Source organism: Mytilus californianus, unplaced genomic scaffold, assembly GCF_021869535.1.
Source record: "Mytilus californianus isolate M0D057914Y unplaced genomic scaffold, xbMytCali1.0.p SCAF_1, whole genome shotgun sequence".
NCBI classification, from domain to species: Eukaryota; Metazoa; Mollusca; class Bivalvia; order Mytilida; family Mytilidae; genus Mytilus; species Mytilus californianus.
This window is the reverse complement of record NW_026262581.1, coordinates 117,999,612-118,019,065: the sequence shown is the minus strand read 5'-3', so window position 1 is coordinate 118,019,065 and position 19,454 is coordinate 117,999,612. Positions and strand designations below refer to the sequence as shown.

At 32.1% G+C, this 19,454-nt stretch overlaps 1 long non-coding RNA gene across 1 annotated transcript; it reads right to left on the bottom strand.

Moving 5' to 3' along the window:
- Positions 1–2,217: 2,217 nt before the first annotated feature.
- On the bottom strand, positions 2,218–18,885 carry LOC127732178 (uncharacterized). The gene is made up of 3 exons (XR_007996106.1): positions 18,759–18,885; positions 7,890–7,942; positions 2,218–2,355 (listed from the first exon to the last, which is right to left on the bottom strand). It is a non-coding gene; the product is annotated as an uncharacterized LOC127732178 (long non-coding RNA).
- Between the last annotated feature and the right edge of the window lie 569 nt (positions 18,886–19,454).

Here is a 19,454-nt window from a genome sequence, read left to right as displayed (position 1 = left end):
CAATCACACCACATCTAGCTTAATTTCAACTTCATTGTTGCGTTTTGTATACTGTAACATTGTTTATCTTTTGTACGCATAACCTGGAGCCCTCTCTTCGGAAGCCCGAAAATAGTCCTTGTTCCGCGATAGAAAATTTAATTACGAACCCATATAAGAAAGCTCACATTTCAACTCATAATCTTAATCAATCTAAATGAGACTTTAATTCGAATCTTACTCAAACTCTACCTCAAAAAGTGACTCAAATGTAATGTTGTAACTAGAACTCTACCTTTAAATGTGACTCAAACTCGAAGTCCATCTCGAAACTCAATGCTAACTAAAACTTTAATTCTAATAATGACTTGAATTCGAAATCGAAGACTAACTCAAAGTTTAACTCAAACAGTAACACGAAGTCAAATTCGATGGATGGCCACACTCATCCAAGGCACATACAACTGGGAATCTATCTAAAAATAGAACAGGTTTTTCCGAATTGGTCACGTGATTTTACCTCATCAAGTAATGGGATAACCACATCAAAGAATGGCAGGACCAAATCAAATAATGAAACAAACACATCATGTAGTGTAAAATTGTTAAATTTTGAAACATCATAACGTAATGTTAAAACCATATAAAGAATAGGCAAATCATCATTACAAAATAACAAAACCACATCATGTAATGAAACAACTACATACCGTTAAGTCACATTCACATCAAGTAATGTTAAAACCACATTGACTAATGACACAACCACATTAAGTAATGGTGAAACCACATCGAGTAATGACAAAACCATATTGAGTAATGACAAAACTATATCAAGTCAATACGAAACCATATCGTGTAATATCGAAATATCATTAAGTAATGACTATTCCATATTGAGTTATATCAAAACATCATTACGTAATGTCAAAACCATATTAAGTAAAGACAAAATATCATCAAGTAATAATAAAACAACATAAAGTAATATCAGAGTTCCACATAAGACAGCTGTGGCGTTCCATAAACAACTGTCATACGAGTGGGAGGTTATCTAGCTATAGAGCCAGGTTTAACCGACCATTTTCTTCGAAAAATGCCTATACCAAGTAAGGAATATTCTAATTGATTTTCACTCGTTCCGTTGGTTGGTAACGTTTAATTTTGTCAGTTGTTATGGACTTCCCCTTCCTGAATTTACATTGGAGTTAATTATTTTTGTTATACTTTCTTCATGAAAAGAAAAGCAATATGACATTTAAAATGACATTTGATCCCCTGCCCTGTTAGATAATCATTCAGACTGGAAGGATATAGTTGTTTGTACATTTTATAATTGAAATAAACGTTTTGGGAAGATTTTTATTTAAATGCTTGTAATGTAAACTTCGTAGGTCCACAGAAGTGGTGTAGATGTTCTAGCTTTGACCGCAAAAATTAACGTCCTGTGTACTACATTTAGGGTTTGTTCTTGTAACCGGGTCTTGATTGCACAGATGTCAATTAAGGTAAAATTACGTTTTAATTTTAAGTGTCAGTTGGACATTTTTGCCTTGTTAATGATTTATTGACGCATATTTTTAATTGATAATGTGCAATCAAGTCCAGTTTTAAAAGATTTACAATTAATATCACAGGGAAAATATTTCAAAATATATATCCCGTTCACTGACGACTGAACAGTATTTTGAAGAAAATCTAGAGCAGGTCTATCATTGCACGCGTAAATTTGCTTGATTGATTGAATGTTGGTAAATTTTACTGACTAACTAATATATGCTGCATATTTTACAAAACGAACATTGAATCATGATGATCAAATTTCAGTGTACATTTAAAAAGGGGAATTCCATTAAACCTAACAAAACCAAACACTCGACTATATTAAACAACGGAACGACTGGAAAACAACTGTAAAATTTACGAGGTCTTAATCAGTGAACCCTTTTTACAAGTATATTTGTAATATATTAATATATAATTTCTGTAGTTCTATCCATCTGGATGTGATGTTTATCCTACAATGTTTCAATAAAAAATAGTGAACACTTTTCAGTGAAACAATTAATCATGTTTGCTGTTAGTGTTACCAGGTCGGCCCAGAGATAAACAAAAATAATTGACGATTGACGCAATATCAGATATATTTTTTTCATATTAATATAAAAAAAAAGAACTTTCCATATACAGTTTCATTGATTACATGGTTTTTGCTATTATTGATATTTATAACAAGTGTGAAAATATTCAAAACATATGTTTTTCGTGTTCCTTGGTAGTGCAAATACTATGAAGTAAATTTATGACCAATTATCTGATACAATCTTCATGTCAATTCACTGTACGTTTCCTCGTTGCTTGATCGTTGTCTTTCAACTGAAAATTGATGACATAACTTTATAACAACTATGGGCTGTTGCACCAAGTATGTAACATGTATAAATATGGATTAAAGGATTCAGACAGAAAAAAAAGTTGCTTTTGTTATATATCCATTTTTTGTTATCGGAAATTTCATGAAAAGGAAATTGAACACTTTTACATATTTGTTATTTTGAAAGAATTGCGAATATCTTTTAAAACTGTTCTTAGTTGATAGCGTGTGTCAATAACTATTATAACGGTGCCTGGATAAGTGTTATAGAGAGTTCCTGGTCGATTCAAAAGAGGATAGAAATGATACTCCAATTGTACGAGTTACTAATAGTAAATGACCATTCTTTCGAATGCTTCGGATCGTTATAAAAAAAACGATACTATACACATACAAAAATGCGTTTACGTTATATAATAACATGAGTAAGTAAACAGAACATTTTTACACAATATACATAATTAATGAATATTTCAGATAACAAATATCCATCTTGTTTTTCAAAAGCGTAACGTAAAAATTCTAATAAAAAGTTTTTAAAATACATCCTGAGATTTGAAAAACTTCCGTGGCAAAAGACAGAGCATCTTTTAAATTGTGTGGAATTGTATCATTGTACTTTTTATTTAATGTTTTTGAACCTAAGTTTCTGACTATTCGATTGAAATGACGTTTTGCTACAAAAGTCAGTCTAAACCAAAACATGTTCATGTCAGGTTAAACTTTTGTTTTTGGTATTTAGTTGTCTCATTTACAATCATACCACAAAACTTTATTTTCATACTCATCACGAAAACGTAACGATGGTCACTACAGCATGAAAATGAGGTTAAGGTTCAATAAACTCATTTAAATTGACATGTGTTCCTAACAACTATTCTATATATTATAACATATACAGTTGACCAATTATCTAATAGTGACGTAACCAACAATAAGATAAAATCAGGAATCGATATCTCTTCTATAATGTTTACCCTTCCATTTACATTTACTTAATTTTTGCATTATATACTGTATACGGTATACACTATCTACTACAAACACTTTTTTTGTTAACGTCATTGTCGTATTTACCTTTTTTTCTTGGTGTCTTTTTAAGATTATTATAATTTAAATGTTTGTTTGAATTTCTTAGTCAGTTGTTTTGTATTTCTGTGATGTATGTTTACACAGTATTGGCTGCCGGATCCCAATTATTGCCGCATTAACCTATTATGTCTGTTTGAGTTACTCATCCAATTTTGTCATTATTACAGAACTATAAACAACTGCTATACAAATTTCAGAGTGTTGTAGGTAGCTATATAACCAGGTTGAACCCACCGTTTTCTTCGGAAAATTATTGTACCAAACTTTTAACACGCATTTTGTGGCATTCAAAAAGTAGTAAAACAACTCCTAGGAAACAACGCGGGACAAATGGGAAAGTGTCGATAGGTTTATTTAAAGAACAAAACAAAACTCGAGTATGATATCTCATATTAATAGTCTGACTTTCGACAAACTTGGTTTTGCCATGGCGTTTTCAGTTTATTTTCGACTCATGAGTTTGGATGGTCCTCTGGTATCATTCGTCTCTCTTTTAGAAGTACAGAGAAGGCAGATTTCAATTAGATTAAAAAAATACCGCAAAGGGTTCTTTCGAACCATGTCTATGGTCTGCGATTGCAACTGTCAGTGTGAAAGTGCAATTTTGACTGCCAGAACAAAATTTATCAGTAAAAAAGGAATTATTTAAAGAATTTAAAAACAAATGACAATAGTACATTTAGTTTGTAGATATAAGAAGATGTGGTATGAGTGCCAATGAGACAACTCTCCATCCAAGTCCAAATTTATAAAAGTAAACCATTAAAGGTCAAAGTGCGGTCTTCAACACGGAGCCTTGGCTCACACCGAACAGCAAGCTATTAAAAAAGCCCCAAAAATTACTAGACAGTGTAAAACCATTCAAACGGGAAAACCAACGGTCTAATCTATATAAAAAACGAGAAACGAGAAACACTTATGAACCACATCAACAAATGACAACTACTTAACATCAGATTCCTGACTTAGGACAAGTGCAAACAATTGCAGCGTGTTTAAACGTTTTAATGGTACCAAACCTTCACCCTTATCTGAAACAATAGTGTAACATCACAACATAGAAAGGCAAACTATAAAATATCAATTGAAATGGCTTGGTATGTTTTCTATTGTTGGTTTTCAAATTAATTCTTCACTTTTTAATAACCTGATGTATTACAGAATGAATTTTGCATACATAAGTTGCATATTTACATAAAATTAATTATACAATATGTAAAAGAATTTGGGTGTATTGGCTGAACGTTCGATGATGTTCCCAGATTATTGACAATTTATTTGGAAAATGTTACAAATGCAAAAACATGAATTTAACCCTTCTCCAAATCATTTATCTTTCGATATAAAACGAGCATGATCCTTAATATTGCTGCATCTTATCATGGAATGAATATATATAGTCGGTTTAGTTTACAAGTGTACTGTGACTTCGCTTTTATAATCTGTAAGACGGTACTGTGCCTTCACGTTTTTTTGTACTGTGTCTTTCGTGTTGTAGTAAAATATTACAACCTCAGCTATCAGTTTCATATCATATTGTGATCAAATTGGTGTGTAATTTTAACTTCACCATATCATAACCTCGCAAACTGTGTATGAAACTATTAGTCGGTGTATACCATTTGTATAGCAGGAAAACATCGTGTAAATTGTCATTCTCTGCCAAAATATCATCAACTCCGGATAAGCACACATGCTTGTTTTGGGTTTGCATGTGTAAAATTTCTCCACTTAAAAACAGCTTATCAGACTTTAGTACATAATTGAGAGTTAATCTTATGTTGGCAATAGCTTTCAGGCAGTCATCCAAAGTCTAATCCATTTGATACAAACTGGAAAGGACTACAAATATCGCTAAGGCATAAATATAGAATATCTCCAGTTGAAACCGCTTATCATTTTTTTGCTCTCTTACTACTAAGGATTTATTTACTTTAATTGTTCGTAAATACAAAATATGCTTGTTTTCAAAACTAAAGAAATATACAGTGTCGCAAATTGGTCTATTTGAAAGGTTAATTTATTGCCGTTTACACAAATCTTTTAACTTTTCTGTCTATCATCCACAGAAAATAATTCAAGCACGTGCGGAAGTAATCATGATGTTTTGTTTTTGTTTTTTTCCCCATTACTTTGATACAACTGGTTTGCTTGTCAATTTGAGCTTGATGGCAAGGCAAAGTTGAACTGCGATAAACCTCCATTACCAAATTTAAAGCAGAGTTTTCTTAGGACATAAATCCAAGAAATCTTCCATGGAAACAATTTACCCCCATTTGCCAGATTTGTTAATTGCATCCAAATATCTCATTTGAGTTGAATTACTACATCTAAAAATAGAAGAAACGAATATTGGTTTGTCTTCAAGTCAGATTATTTTGGAAAAAAACGGTTTATAGTTTCGATCAAACTCCTTGTTTTTTCTTCAAAGCAATTATGACCTCTGGTTATAGTTCAATAATACTTTGCATTGCATCATCAAAATGCTATAATCTTTGTTATCACCATCATCACCATTGTTAAATGTAAAGACATCAAGCTTATTAATATATTTTAGAATATAGTCATCTGTTTATATGGTTGTGATGATATGTTATTTTTTTCAATTTTTTTATGAGCTGTACTAACTGTTGTTGGCGATTTCAAAACTGATGCATTTGTTAATACTTTTTCCATTGAAATCAATGAATATCTGTTTCTGATATGTTTTAACTTCCCATAACGTAAAGTTAAATTACCTAAATGATAGATGGTTGGCGATAATCAATTTTTTATTTCCATGATGAGCTATGATATGATCCAGTATGTCTTTTCTGTGCCAATGACCTCACATCGCAATAATAACAAATTAATGGGTCCTTTGCACAGTGGAATACACAAAACATACTTCAAAAAAGAATATACTAAAAACTGACAAAAGGTTCAATCTATGCCACAATATACGGATCCTTCGTATAATTAAGAAAGACCAAATGAGATCCATACCATGTTATGTCTCAAAAGCCTAGAGCTGCCAAAGATTAAGGATATTAAAGGACTAAACATACATTGTATTTGTTGAACATGAAATCACAGTACTAAGTACATTCACAAAAGATTTTATACAGTTCACTGTCCTGAGGTGATCGCGAAGTCACAGCACACTGGCAGACCAAACTGACTATGTATATTCACTACATGTTAAAGTATACAGCAATACAAAGGGACCATGCTTGTTTGATATCAAATATAAATGATTTTAAAGAGGGGTTTTATTCATGCTTTAGCATTTGAAACAATATTTTCTAACTAATTGTCCAAAATTTCGATCGCTAGCGAAATTTCAGTCAAAACACGCAAATACTTTTAAATTGTATTATTATTTTTATGTTAATATGCAATTTAAGTCTGCAAAATTCATTCTATAATGCCTCATGTTATAACAAAGTCAAAAATCAATAACGAAAACGAAATTAATACACCAAATTAAATGTACTGTTGTCAAAATGAAAGTCACACTATAACAAAAACGCAAATGCAATTTAATAGAGAACACCGTTTACACAGTTTGTAAATGTAGCTGCAAACAGTACGAATTCATCTATCAGTAAAATACAGGGAACTAGAAAATGTGTTTTGAAAATTTTTGCTCAAGATGTTAATCTTTTTAATATAAAAATTCCTCCGCTTAAAGTTCATAGAATTGAAAAAAAAAACATTTGACAAAGTAATTAATTTAAAAAATAAACATCACCAAATGATGAGATATAAACAATGACTGAAATGCCGCATGGTTTCCGATTGAATTTTATCAACATATATGAGGGTGAAATTAAAAAAAACTTTGCACGATACGTTACATTTTTGTCTTTGAGAAGGTGGTATGGATTCTACTTCATAAGAGTACAAAACCAAGTTGGCCAGTAAGGATGGACAAGTAGTATCCATTAGCTCTCCGACTGTGCTGAAATATCAATCCATCTAACTCAACTAATATGCTATCGATACAAAAGTTCATCATTTTGATAATAACACCTTCGTTGTATTTGCTGTTGGAATTAGTGTGTTTCATGACATATGAGAAGGAGTTTGCATCTATGATTCTATGAAGTATTGGCCTTGTTCTTTTGTTGAAGGCCGTAGTGACCAATAATTCAGTTTTTTTGGATAGTTATTATATTGACAATCATACCACATCTTCTCATTTTAATTTAATGAAAACTTTCATAACAAACAACCCCAATTTTTTGATAATAAAAACAAAATATTTTATAGTTTATCGGTGTTGTTGGGTAACATTCCAGTTGATGTTTTCGACAATGCATCTTATTCACATATATTAATATAAATTTGCAAATGATGAATGAATGAGAAATGGACAGCAGTTATACTTTTTGTAACCGATAAATACAAAACGTATAGGTAAACACCGTCATTACAATGGAGATGATCAGATTTAACTTACCCGTATTAAACTGCATATCTTCATATACTGCAGCAGGTTTTCGCACTCGTTTCCTTTGAATAGAGAAAAACGAGGAAAACAATTGATTCTCCATACTACAAATTTGGCGGTGTATATTAATTTTAAAAAAGGTAACATCCATGGTGACAAAGCACATTTAAAATCCCACCTGATGATGATGATGATGATGATGATGATGATGATGATGATGATGATGATGATGATGATGATGATGATGATGATGATGATGATGATGATGATGATGATGATGATGATGATGATGATGATGATGATGATGATGATGATGATGATTACGACGACGACGACGACGACGACAACGATGATAATGACGACGACGACGATGACAATGACGACGACGACGACGACGATGACGATGACGACGACGATGATGATGATGATGATGATGATGATGATGATGATGATGATGATGATGATGATGATGATGATGATGATGATGATGATGATGATGATGATGATGATGATGATGATGATGACGAATAACGTCCGGTGGCAAATTAAATGCATATTCAAAACGAAAGCATGAAAATCTGATATTCATTTCACTGTGCTATGTACAAAACCGATGCGCTAAGCCGGATTTTTAACGTACTAATTCACACGATAACAGTCCACAGGAACATGTTATTTTGACCAAGAGTCAACCACTCTCTGCTTTAAATATAAAAATAAGGAGATGAGGTATGATTGCCAATGAGACAACTATCCATTAAAGCTCAAATAAAGTGGATACACTAAACTTGAATCTAAAGAAATAGAAAAAAATGCAATGATAAAAAACTAAAAGTAGACAGCTCTCTCACAAAAAAAATCTCACGTAAAGTGACAAAATTTTGAATAGAAATTGTACAAAATTGGAAGTGTTTATCTGCAAATACATATATTTTTGTCATATTCTGTTGCAGCAAAATAGTCTTACAAATTAATAACATTATCATCGATAGACAGACTGATGGCTGTTTATCGTCCAGTAGTAAATTAAATGCATACTAAGGTCGAGAAGACAATAATGTGATATGAATATAAATATTACTGCTTTGTAATAGACCGACAAGCTGATCGGAATTTGCTAGTTCACAAGGTAGTCCACAGCACAATATGTCATCCTACCAGGACACATTACTCTGACTCCAAGCCAACCAGCCTTACGCTGTCTCCTAAATGCTCCGTGCTTATCGGAGAAGCAGCAAACACCAATTTTCAAATCTTTGGTTTAATCGGGCCAGATTCGAATCCCGCACGGTAGCAATAGACCATCGAGGTAGTTAACACAATAAAGGTTTATTGCACTATTGATAAAACATGTGATTGATACCAGGACGACGAACCCAATACGCTGTACGTAGGAAGGACGATAGTCACGTATATTACCAGCATCTCAAGATTGAAGACACGGAAAACTGGTTAATGGAATTCATAGTGTTAGTTAATTATGCTAACATCAAACAGATAAAAAAGAGTGACAAAATAGTGTGTATTAAAGGACGACCAAACAAATATCACACGCATCCAAGACAAGACGTAACTGAATATTCTGCCTCACAACATGCGGGAAATAGTTGTGTACAAAGTGAAAAAAAGTTTTCTCACGAAACACATCAGCTGGCCCAGCAACTGGTGAAAATGAATATTCCATCCGAATAATCCTGCTGCCCGTAACCGTGTTAAGGTACAAGTAATTTGATTAAGGTAGTTCGGGGGTTTAAATTTTCGCGCCGTCTGCGCATGAAGTTGCGCAATGACATCGTAAGTCTTGCTTATTGTCGTAACAATAACATTTGATTATTAAAATAATCTTTTTTATTTTTAAAAACTACACTGAGGAAGAGTTGAATAATTAAAAACTGCAATTTCAATACTTAATAAAGTTTATTTTTGCAATTTTCATTGTTGAAAATGTACTTCCGTTCTAAAAATATGGAGCATGTTCTTGAAGTCGGAAAAGAGAGAAAGACAATTGTAATTCATAATAATCGAACACGTGAACTGCTTTTCATTAATACTGTAACGCAGATCGAAAATTATAGATTACGATCTTCATTTTGGTAGCTTATGAAGCAGTTTCATCCTTGTCTTAAACTAGAAAAGGTCCGGCAAATATGCGAAAGATTGATGTAAACAAATCATGAAAAAAGGGGGAAAACTGTTAAGTAAGTACTAATGAATTGAATTCAAGTGCTCAAGAGCGATTCACGACCCCTGAAAATTATTTGCAAGCGTAAAATTAGCAGAAATTATTTCAAAACAAAATCAGTGAACATGGTGAACAACAAAACAATGACCCCCCCCCCCCCCTCTATTTCAGGCTGAAATATACTTGTATCCATAGGCAGAGCTCATGGTACTTCGCTCACGTATTTTGATTGAAAATTTGGGGACCTTAGAGCTCAGATGTGTATCAGCCTTCACGATAAATTTTTGAGTCCACAAGCCCGAAGCTCATTTTTTTGAAAATTTAAGTTGGATTCTGTTTGCTTGTAGAGAAGAATTTTACAAGCCCGAAAGCAATTTTACAAGCCTGGGCCGTAGGACTTGTGGTTGAGCGTGAAGACTGGTGTATACATCTCCATAGAGGTAAAACCATTTGGGTTTCATGGAGAAAAGGTCATGAAAGTAGGAGTTTTTTGCAAACATAATTTTCTTGTTGTAAATCTGGAATATTGGAATGCGGTTGATTTTGCACCGATTCCAGTTGTCACATTTTAGGTTAAGCATGCACACTGTTAAAATTTAGAACATTTCCCGTGTAGGCTGTATAAATTATTTTTTAATATGAATGATTTCACAAAACTACCTTTCCTTACTGATGGTCTGGATGTAGGGTCCTTCATTTCGTTCTTCTTTAATTCTTTATACATGTACCATTTATCTCTATTCTTTATTTTGTTTTTTCCATTTTTCTGTATTTCTTAACATTTCTATAATTTAACACCCTGTTATTCCTCATTGTTATGTCTATTTTCTTATTTTCTTTATTTATCATGTTTATTGTGCACATTACATGCATTATTCTCTATTCTTTAAAACTTATCGAGACCCTCCTATTTGATCCTGCAGAACCTTCATGTTAAAAAAATCAAAACGTTTATTTCCTAACATGCTAACAGGAAAACCTGTCTTGTCATAAATATTTTTTTAATTTTTAAAGCTTATTAGACCTCTGTTCATAAATTAATATTGCTGTTGACTGGTCAGCAATTGGCTCGAGAACACAGTTATTTCGTAGTGCATTTCTTTAAGACAATAAATGAAAATTAAAAAAATTGCACCTGCGCTTTCTCAATAATAAATTTTTACAGTATATTTACTACTTTTGGGACAATTTGTATCTAATTTATAGAAAACTTCATCAGCTTTAACTCAAAATATGGACAATTTCATGTTAAGTGGGTCTTGAAATCTTTTGACAGCTTCAGACATCCTAATTTTTAACCTTTTTCAGCTGGATCATTCATTACCCAATTTTTTTTTACAGTGTAATAGCATCCCCTTAGTCTTACCTCCTCTTCTATTGGCATACATTTTTTTAAAGGTGTATGAACAAAAAATTGCAAGTTAAACAATGTTCACACTAGAGTCTATAATTGTAGACATTAACGAAAAATTCAAGGACGATAACTATATTCCTATCTGATAGGATAGAAAGACTTAACCGATCTGAACAACACTTGGTGCGACCAAAGCTTGCTTAATTAAAAGACTGTTGACCAAGTTTCATGGCCATAAGATATATATGATAGACAAAATGATTTGGGTGTTAAATTTTGACGTTAAAATTGAAGAATGTTGAGTATCAACATTTGGGGCTTTAAACATTTAAATATTGCAAAATATACCTTTTAAATGCCCTAATATTAAATGTGTCATGTATTTAAAGAAATAGAATACTCATTTGATGTATCAGATGTATAAAATTATTCAAATGTCAAAATAACAAAAATGTATGAGTCTGTGCCTTAAAAATTAAGGATTGCGAATGAAGGGGGGCCTTGCATGAAGAATAGAAAGAAAATTACGAATAGCATATCATATTAGCATTAAATGGTCTTAGGCCAAATAACACTGGAAATAATTTAGGGTCAATTTAAGCCGTAGCACATACATTGTATTTATTTTTAAAAATGTATACTGAAGCTATAGTTATAGAAAATTGTTTTTCTTTTGCTCATTTCTATTGCATGTATTTCTGCATGTAGTCTCAACAGGCATATATTTGAACCACTTACTATCCTACAGTAGAAGAGAAAGATAGTATGTGAAATGCAGCAGTTACAAAAGACATTGTAAAATGCAAATTTAGTGAAATTTTTATGATGAACTTTTATGTACAAAGCTACTCACATTTCACTTGCTTCATAAAGGCTGTTAAACGAGGACCATTCATACAACACATTTTTTCTGTGATTATCTACTTTTCTCTAGATTCCAAGTTCACAAATGAATAATACAACTTGATAAAAGCCTTCCATATGTTGTACCATTACACCACTATCCCAGGTTAGGGGGAGGGTTGACACCTTCAAACATTAACCCCACCACATTCTGTATGTTCCTGTCCCAAGTCAGGAACCTGTAATTCAGTGGTTGTTTTTTGTTGCTGTGTTACATATTTGTTTTTGTTCATTATTTTGTACATAAGTTAGGCCGTCAGTTTTCTCATTTGAATTGTTTTACATTAGTCATTTCGGGACCTTTTATAGCTGACTATACGGTAACGGCTTTTGACCTATAGTTGTTAATTTCTGTGTCATTTGGTCTATTGTGGAGAGTTGTCTGATTAGCAATCATACCACATCTTCTTTTTATATTGAAACACAAATATTGACACACAAAAACCTGTAAGATAGAAAGTCAGAATGCCACTTATGCATAAAAACCTTGCAGACTCTCAGCTCACACTTATCATATGTCATCACAATCATGGTTTAAGCACATTAATACATTGTTCGTCGTGATTGAATTGACTTTGCAGAATTAATAATAATTGATTCAGTTATGCATGTAACAGTATGTGTTTTACTAGTACAGTTCACTTTTCATGGACAGAATTAATAAAGTCTACAATGTAGATTAATTAAAATCAGGCTATGCAAAAAAATCAGATTAACAAATAGTCATGATTATAGTTCTCATACAATAAAAGTTAATTTTTTATCCTAAATGGCAAAATGTAATTTTGTACAAAAATTTCTTGTTCACACAATGAATGTACTTTAAACATGAAAAAAATGCCAATTTGAGCATGTACATGTACAAATGTAGCATTATAACATTGTATAGTTCAATAAGGCCATTAAACAGGATTCATAAGAATTTTAAAAATATATACAAAGATACATCATGGGAAGTGAAAGTTTCCTGGTGTTGGAATCCCCACTTTTTTGACAATCAATGCTTTTGAATGGGGACGTATGGTTGGAACCCCCCTTAAAAAATGGCTGGATCCGCCTCTGACTAAAATATCTGACAATTGCACTTACACAATGTAAATATCCCATTGAGTGGACCTTAATATCTGCAATGTACTCTTAAAATTTACTAGTGAATCAAAAATTAACATTTATATACAAGTATATTCTTTTGGAGAATAACATCTGAGATATTACTGATGCACATATGTCTACGGCAAAGGTCTTTATACGACCGCAAAAAAATTGATTGCGTTGTATATTGCTATGATGTCGACGTCAGCGTCGTTCGTAAACACATTTGGTTTCCAGACAATAACTTAAGTTTTAGTGAATGGATCTCTATGAAATTTTAACAGAAGGTTCAATACCACAAAAGGGAGGTTGGGATTGATTTTTGGGGTTATGGTATCAACAGTTTAGGAAAAAGGGACCAAACACAAGCATTTTTGTAGTTTCCGGAAATAGCTTGTGTGTAAGTGTATAGATTTCTCTGAAATTATACCACAAGGTTCAATATCACAAAGGGAAAGCTGGGATTGAGTTTGGGAGTAATTCCCCCAAACGTTCAGGAATTAGTGGCAAAAAGGGGCCAAATTCAAGCATTTTTCTAGTTCCAGACAATAACTTGTGTTTGAGTGTATGGATCTCTCTAAAATTGTACTATAAGGTTCCATACTCACAAAGGGAAGGCTGGGATTGAGTTTGGGGGTAGTTACTCCAAAAGGGGGGGGGGGGGTGATTTTTTTCCCCAATTTATTTTGGGTACTGGTAGTTCATTTTTTTCTTCAAAATTTATGAAATTTCAAATTTTTGAAATCTTAAACTTCACAGTATTGCGCAAAAGCAAGAAATCTTCATTTGCACAGTATTGCGCAATAGAAACAAATTTTCAATTGCACAGTATTGTGCAATAGCAAGAAATCTTCAATTCCACAGTATTGCGCAATAACAAGAAATCTTCAATTCCACAGTATTGCGCATTAGCAAGAAATTTTCTATTGCACAGTATTGCGCAATAGCAAGAAATCTTCAATTCCACAGTATTGCGCAATAGCTCAATATTGCACAATATCACAGTATTGCCCAATTGCAAGAAATCTTCAGTTGCACAGTATTGCACAATAGAACAGTAATGCGCAATAGCAAGAAATCTTCAACTGCACAGTATTGGCCAATAGCAAGAAATCTTCAATTAAACAGTATTGCTCAACAACATGGTATTGTTTCGTTCCCGTTCTCTAACTAACGTTTGCCTCAACCAAATTTTATGAAACTTATACACAATACTACCAAAGAAGAGTCACCGAGCGACACAAGCTCTTGAGAGCCTATAGTTTATTTACACCCCCATACCATTTTGGAGGAACGATAAGTATTTTTCAATTTTCAACCCAGATGCAACCATATATCCATGCAAGACAAGCTATGTTTGTTTAAGTGTACAAAAGAGAACCTAATGTATGGAGACTGCCTTCAAAAGTTATGGTAATCAATGGTGAAATCACAAAAATTAATAATTGAAATAAATAAGTGAAGTCCTATGGAAGTTGCATATAGGAGATATATGAATTATGACAAATTACAATTGTAGAAATGGTTTTGTCCATGCTTTACCATGCAAACTATGAAAACTTTATATGTTTTCAAAATTTGTGGGAGGCTCTATTTTGAATTAGATATCCAAATTATATGAAAATAGAAGGGAACTTGATATCGCGGCTGCTTATCCCTACCAAAAATGACTTAAGTGTCCCCCCCCCCCCCCCCTAACACATACACAAAAACAGAATTGGAAGGTAGTTAACTGGTAGTTAGAACCATCACAGCCTAACTAATTAACTGGATACGCAAATGCTAACACAAATCTATGCCTGTTTCATGTACGAAATGTCTTATTTACACCATATCGCATGATGTTACTCCTCAGAAAGGAGAGATATAGAGTACATATACATAGCTAAGTCCTTGTTTTACAATAATTGACCACAAAGTCAGTTTGGTAAACAAAAAATTCTATATGTTATTTGGATATCTACAAATGATACTTAAAATAAATGGAAATTGAAAGCGACATGTTGATGACATTTGAAATAGAGTAATGGCTTAGTCCGTGTTTTACCATGGGAAACCCCTAAAATAAACTTTTGTTTCTGCAAATAGTACCTAATAACCCATCCAAATTTTATTAAATTCCCTTGGAAATTTTAAGATATGTTGATATCAAACTTCTCCATTCATAAAAATAGCTTTTTTTCTAAACTGTTACTTTTAGTCTGTTTCCATGGTAAGTCAGTCATAAAAAATAAATATTTTTTCTTATATTGCCAGTGACCCCCAAATTTTATTCCAATTTTATAAAATAGAGACATCAAGCTTTTCAGTATGAAAAAATGAGCAACTTCTGTCATTTTTTTTGCTGTGAAATTCAATCAAAGAGGTTTTATGTTATTTAATGCTATTCAGGGTTATATCTGGTCTATATACCAGCTTTGATAACTATAAATTTTCACTTCTTCGTACTATGAACATCAAAATTATTTATTTTGTAAAAATATTTCCTTTCTCCATTTGAACTGTACACGTATACCTAACACTAACATTATTTTCATTAACCTGTGTTGAAAGTAATTGGAAATGGCTGATATTTTTGTTCAAGCATATAGTTTTTCTTAAATTGTTTAACATTTCACAGCGGTATAACATGTTACTTTAATTATTCTTCCCTTAGTTTATTTATTTTGTATTTACATTATATCATAGATCAAATTTATTTGTTCAGTGTATGTTCACTGGTGTTAATATATCTTTTGATTGAGTTAAGCCTTTTCAATTGATATTTTATAGTGTGTCTTTCTATGTTGAGATGTTACACTATTGTTTCAGATAAGGGTGAAGGTTTGGTACCATTAAAACGTTTAAATACGCTGCAATTGTTTGCACCTATCCTAAGTCAGGAATCTAATGTTCAGTAGTTGTCGTTTGTTGATGTGGTTAATAAGTGTTTCTCGTTTCTCGTTTTGTATATAGATTAGACTGTTGGTTTTCCCGTTTGAATGGTTTTACACTAGTAATTTTTGGGGCCCTTTATAGCTTGCTGTTCGTTGTGAGCCAAGGCTCCGTGTTGAAGACCGTACTTTGACCTTTAATGGTTTACTTTTATAAATTTTGCTTTGGATGGAGAGTTGTCTCATTGGCACTCATACCACATCTTCTTATATCTAATTATGTCCATTTTCCCTATATTCAACCTTTTTGCACTCATTTTCAGAGGTCAAAAAATCTCTTGGATGGCACTCACTCATTTTACAAGTGAACACAGATTATGTGTGGAAAATATCAAGATAGTGGTATGGTACATACCTTTGATATTGTTTTTATAGGATAAAGAAGACCAAAAGTCTTGAAAGATTATATTGCAGGAGCCAATAGATACAACAATAACAATTAACTAATTTAATAAAAGAGAAGAAAAAAAATATATTTGTTATGAAAAAACAATAATGAGATGAATATGGAGAAAATATAGAACCATATATTCAAGACTGTAATTAGATTAACTATAACTTCCTTTTTATCGAAAATATTATTTACAGGGAATTCCGGCTAAATTTCCCTGCTCTAAGACGCGATCAGAGAGCTGCTCTAGTTTACGTTATTTAGAACTGTTCTGCAGTATAAGAGAAATATTAGCACTGATCCAAACTATATAACTGATGTTGCGCGTTGCTACCCTCTGCCAGTAGCCTTATAGTTTCAATGAAATAGCAGGATTACCTATTTTTGGCTACAGCACTGCCCCATGCTGTGAAAGACTCCCTCTCTATGGAAATTGGTTTACGGAGAGGGAAAATCGAAAACATCTGATTTGTAAAGAGATATTTTTTTTAACAGCAAAAGACAATTATTTGCAATTTTAAAATTAATTTGATATAAACATATCCTTCATGAATCATGCATTATAGCTTATTGACGAATTGAACGTCATTGTAGAAAGAACACAATTTTTTGCTTTGTTAAAATTCTCGCGTCTTCCAAATTGAGATGCTGATAACGTTCGTAAATTCGCTTCCCCCAGTGGATATATCAGTCCATGACAATGCGGTAATCCCCTTATAAAGTATATGGATAAAAACACATGAAATAACAGACAAGGGCTATGTTCACACAAAATCTTAAAAAAAAATGTATCCTGAATTATTCCGAAATGAGAGTATTTTTTCTCGTAATTGTTTTTTTTTTGTAAATCGATTGCAGGCTAATAAACCGGTAACTTGATAGTTATGACATAAGCTATTTGATTAATTGTTAGAACAAAGCAGAAAGATTAATTTTATTGTGGATTTGAAAGATACAAAAAATCTGAATTTTATTGATATTTCGATATGATATACTAACCGCTCTTAATAAATTCTTTAAATTAAATTCATTCTAACTTCTGAAGCACAAGTTTCTGAAATTACTTTCACGAGGAACGATTAAAGCTAAATACTATTGGATATAGATAAAAGTAACTGTAATTTATAATTTAACGTGTTTCATGTGACTTTTGATTAAAACATTGATAAAAAATAACACATGTTTCTTGCTACTTTAGTCCAAAGGGCAGTTAATGAACCGTTCGTTCATCTAACAAACTTAAATGAATTTATTTCCGAATTAACAGACAAACGTGTTGTCATATGACCCTCGTTACATCCATCATCTTGCCTGATTGCCATGAATTGTTTGTTATATATTCTTTAGAAAAGAGGATTATATTGCTGAAAAAAAGAATCTACCGCGTAGGAACCATATTCTTTTGTATATGTTAAACAAAATATTATATATACGCAAATACTTTAATCTACATGTTATAGTATATACAATGTACAGTAACTTTACAATATAAGAATTTGCTTTTTGAGCAAATATTCATTGATACTTTGTTACAATTAATAGGTAAGAAGATATCAAGGTGTCAATCAGAAACCATCAGTCGGTGAAAGATGGACGACAATATTGGAAAAATCTCGCGCATACAGAAGTTAAAAGCACTACACATAACATCGAAGGGGTTTTCATTGTTATAGACGAGGAAAACGGATTGTTGATACTACAAACGAAATATGACCGTGGTCTCATAAAAGAACGTCTTCTTATTGTTTCGTTGTACCAACATCGATTTTACCCAAATATGTGCAGCAATATCGTTTGTCATGTTCGAAAACTTTTTAAAGGGTAGAGTATGCGTGGAAATCTTTTTCAACAACCAATTTTTTTATTTCTCTTGAAAAACTCATAATCATATCATCTAGTAATATTTCCTAGAGTTACTTGCATAACTATTGGTTAATATTGTCTAATGAATTTGCAAGGATATCTTGTTCTATTTTCTTTATCAATATTATGTGTCTACTGTATGATACAAAATTCATACTACCTGTAATAAATGTACATTGCGATGTGAACTCCTGCAGATATTGAAACTACAGTTGATAAAATCCCTCCAAATAATCCATAGGATATACATATGCCCCTGTTTTCCATGGAATCTTTATAAGCTTTTGATTTTTCTAGAAAAAAAAACGCAACTGTATATATATATATATATATTAATCGGTTTAACTATACATGTATTTCGGCCTTTTAAGAAGTAAGTAATTAAAATAAACATATAAGCTATAAAATCCAAACGATTGATTTATCAGAAAATATGCAGAACTAATTGTATTGTATCAATAGTGGTTGAACAGGGCAGTGTTGTGGCAAATGTCTATGGCTCGTTCAAATTATAGATGGTGTTACCATATTCATTTGAATAAATTTTTATGAATGTCAAAAGCAAGAGTTGAGGTATGCGTTCAAAATTGATCTGTTATATTCCTAACAGAGTCAATAAATAAAAGATATTGTGTAAACAGTTTCGCATTGTTTCTAGTTGTCAATACTAACCATACAATAAAGCGTTGATCCTTTGATATATTGGTATTTCATTTATCGTAATTATTGTCTCGTTCACATTTCCCGTTTAAATCCTAACAACGTTTTACTGAAAATGTATCAAAAAGGTAAGTAAGTGGTAATGTTTACATTTCATAAGTTGTTTTTTTTCTGAAAAATTGTCGATTTTCTTTTT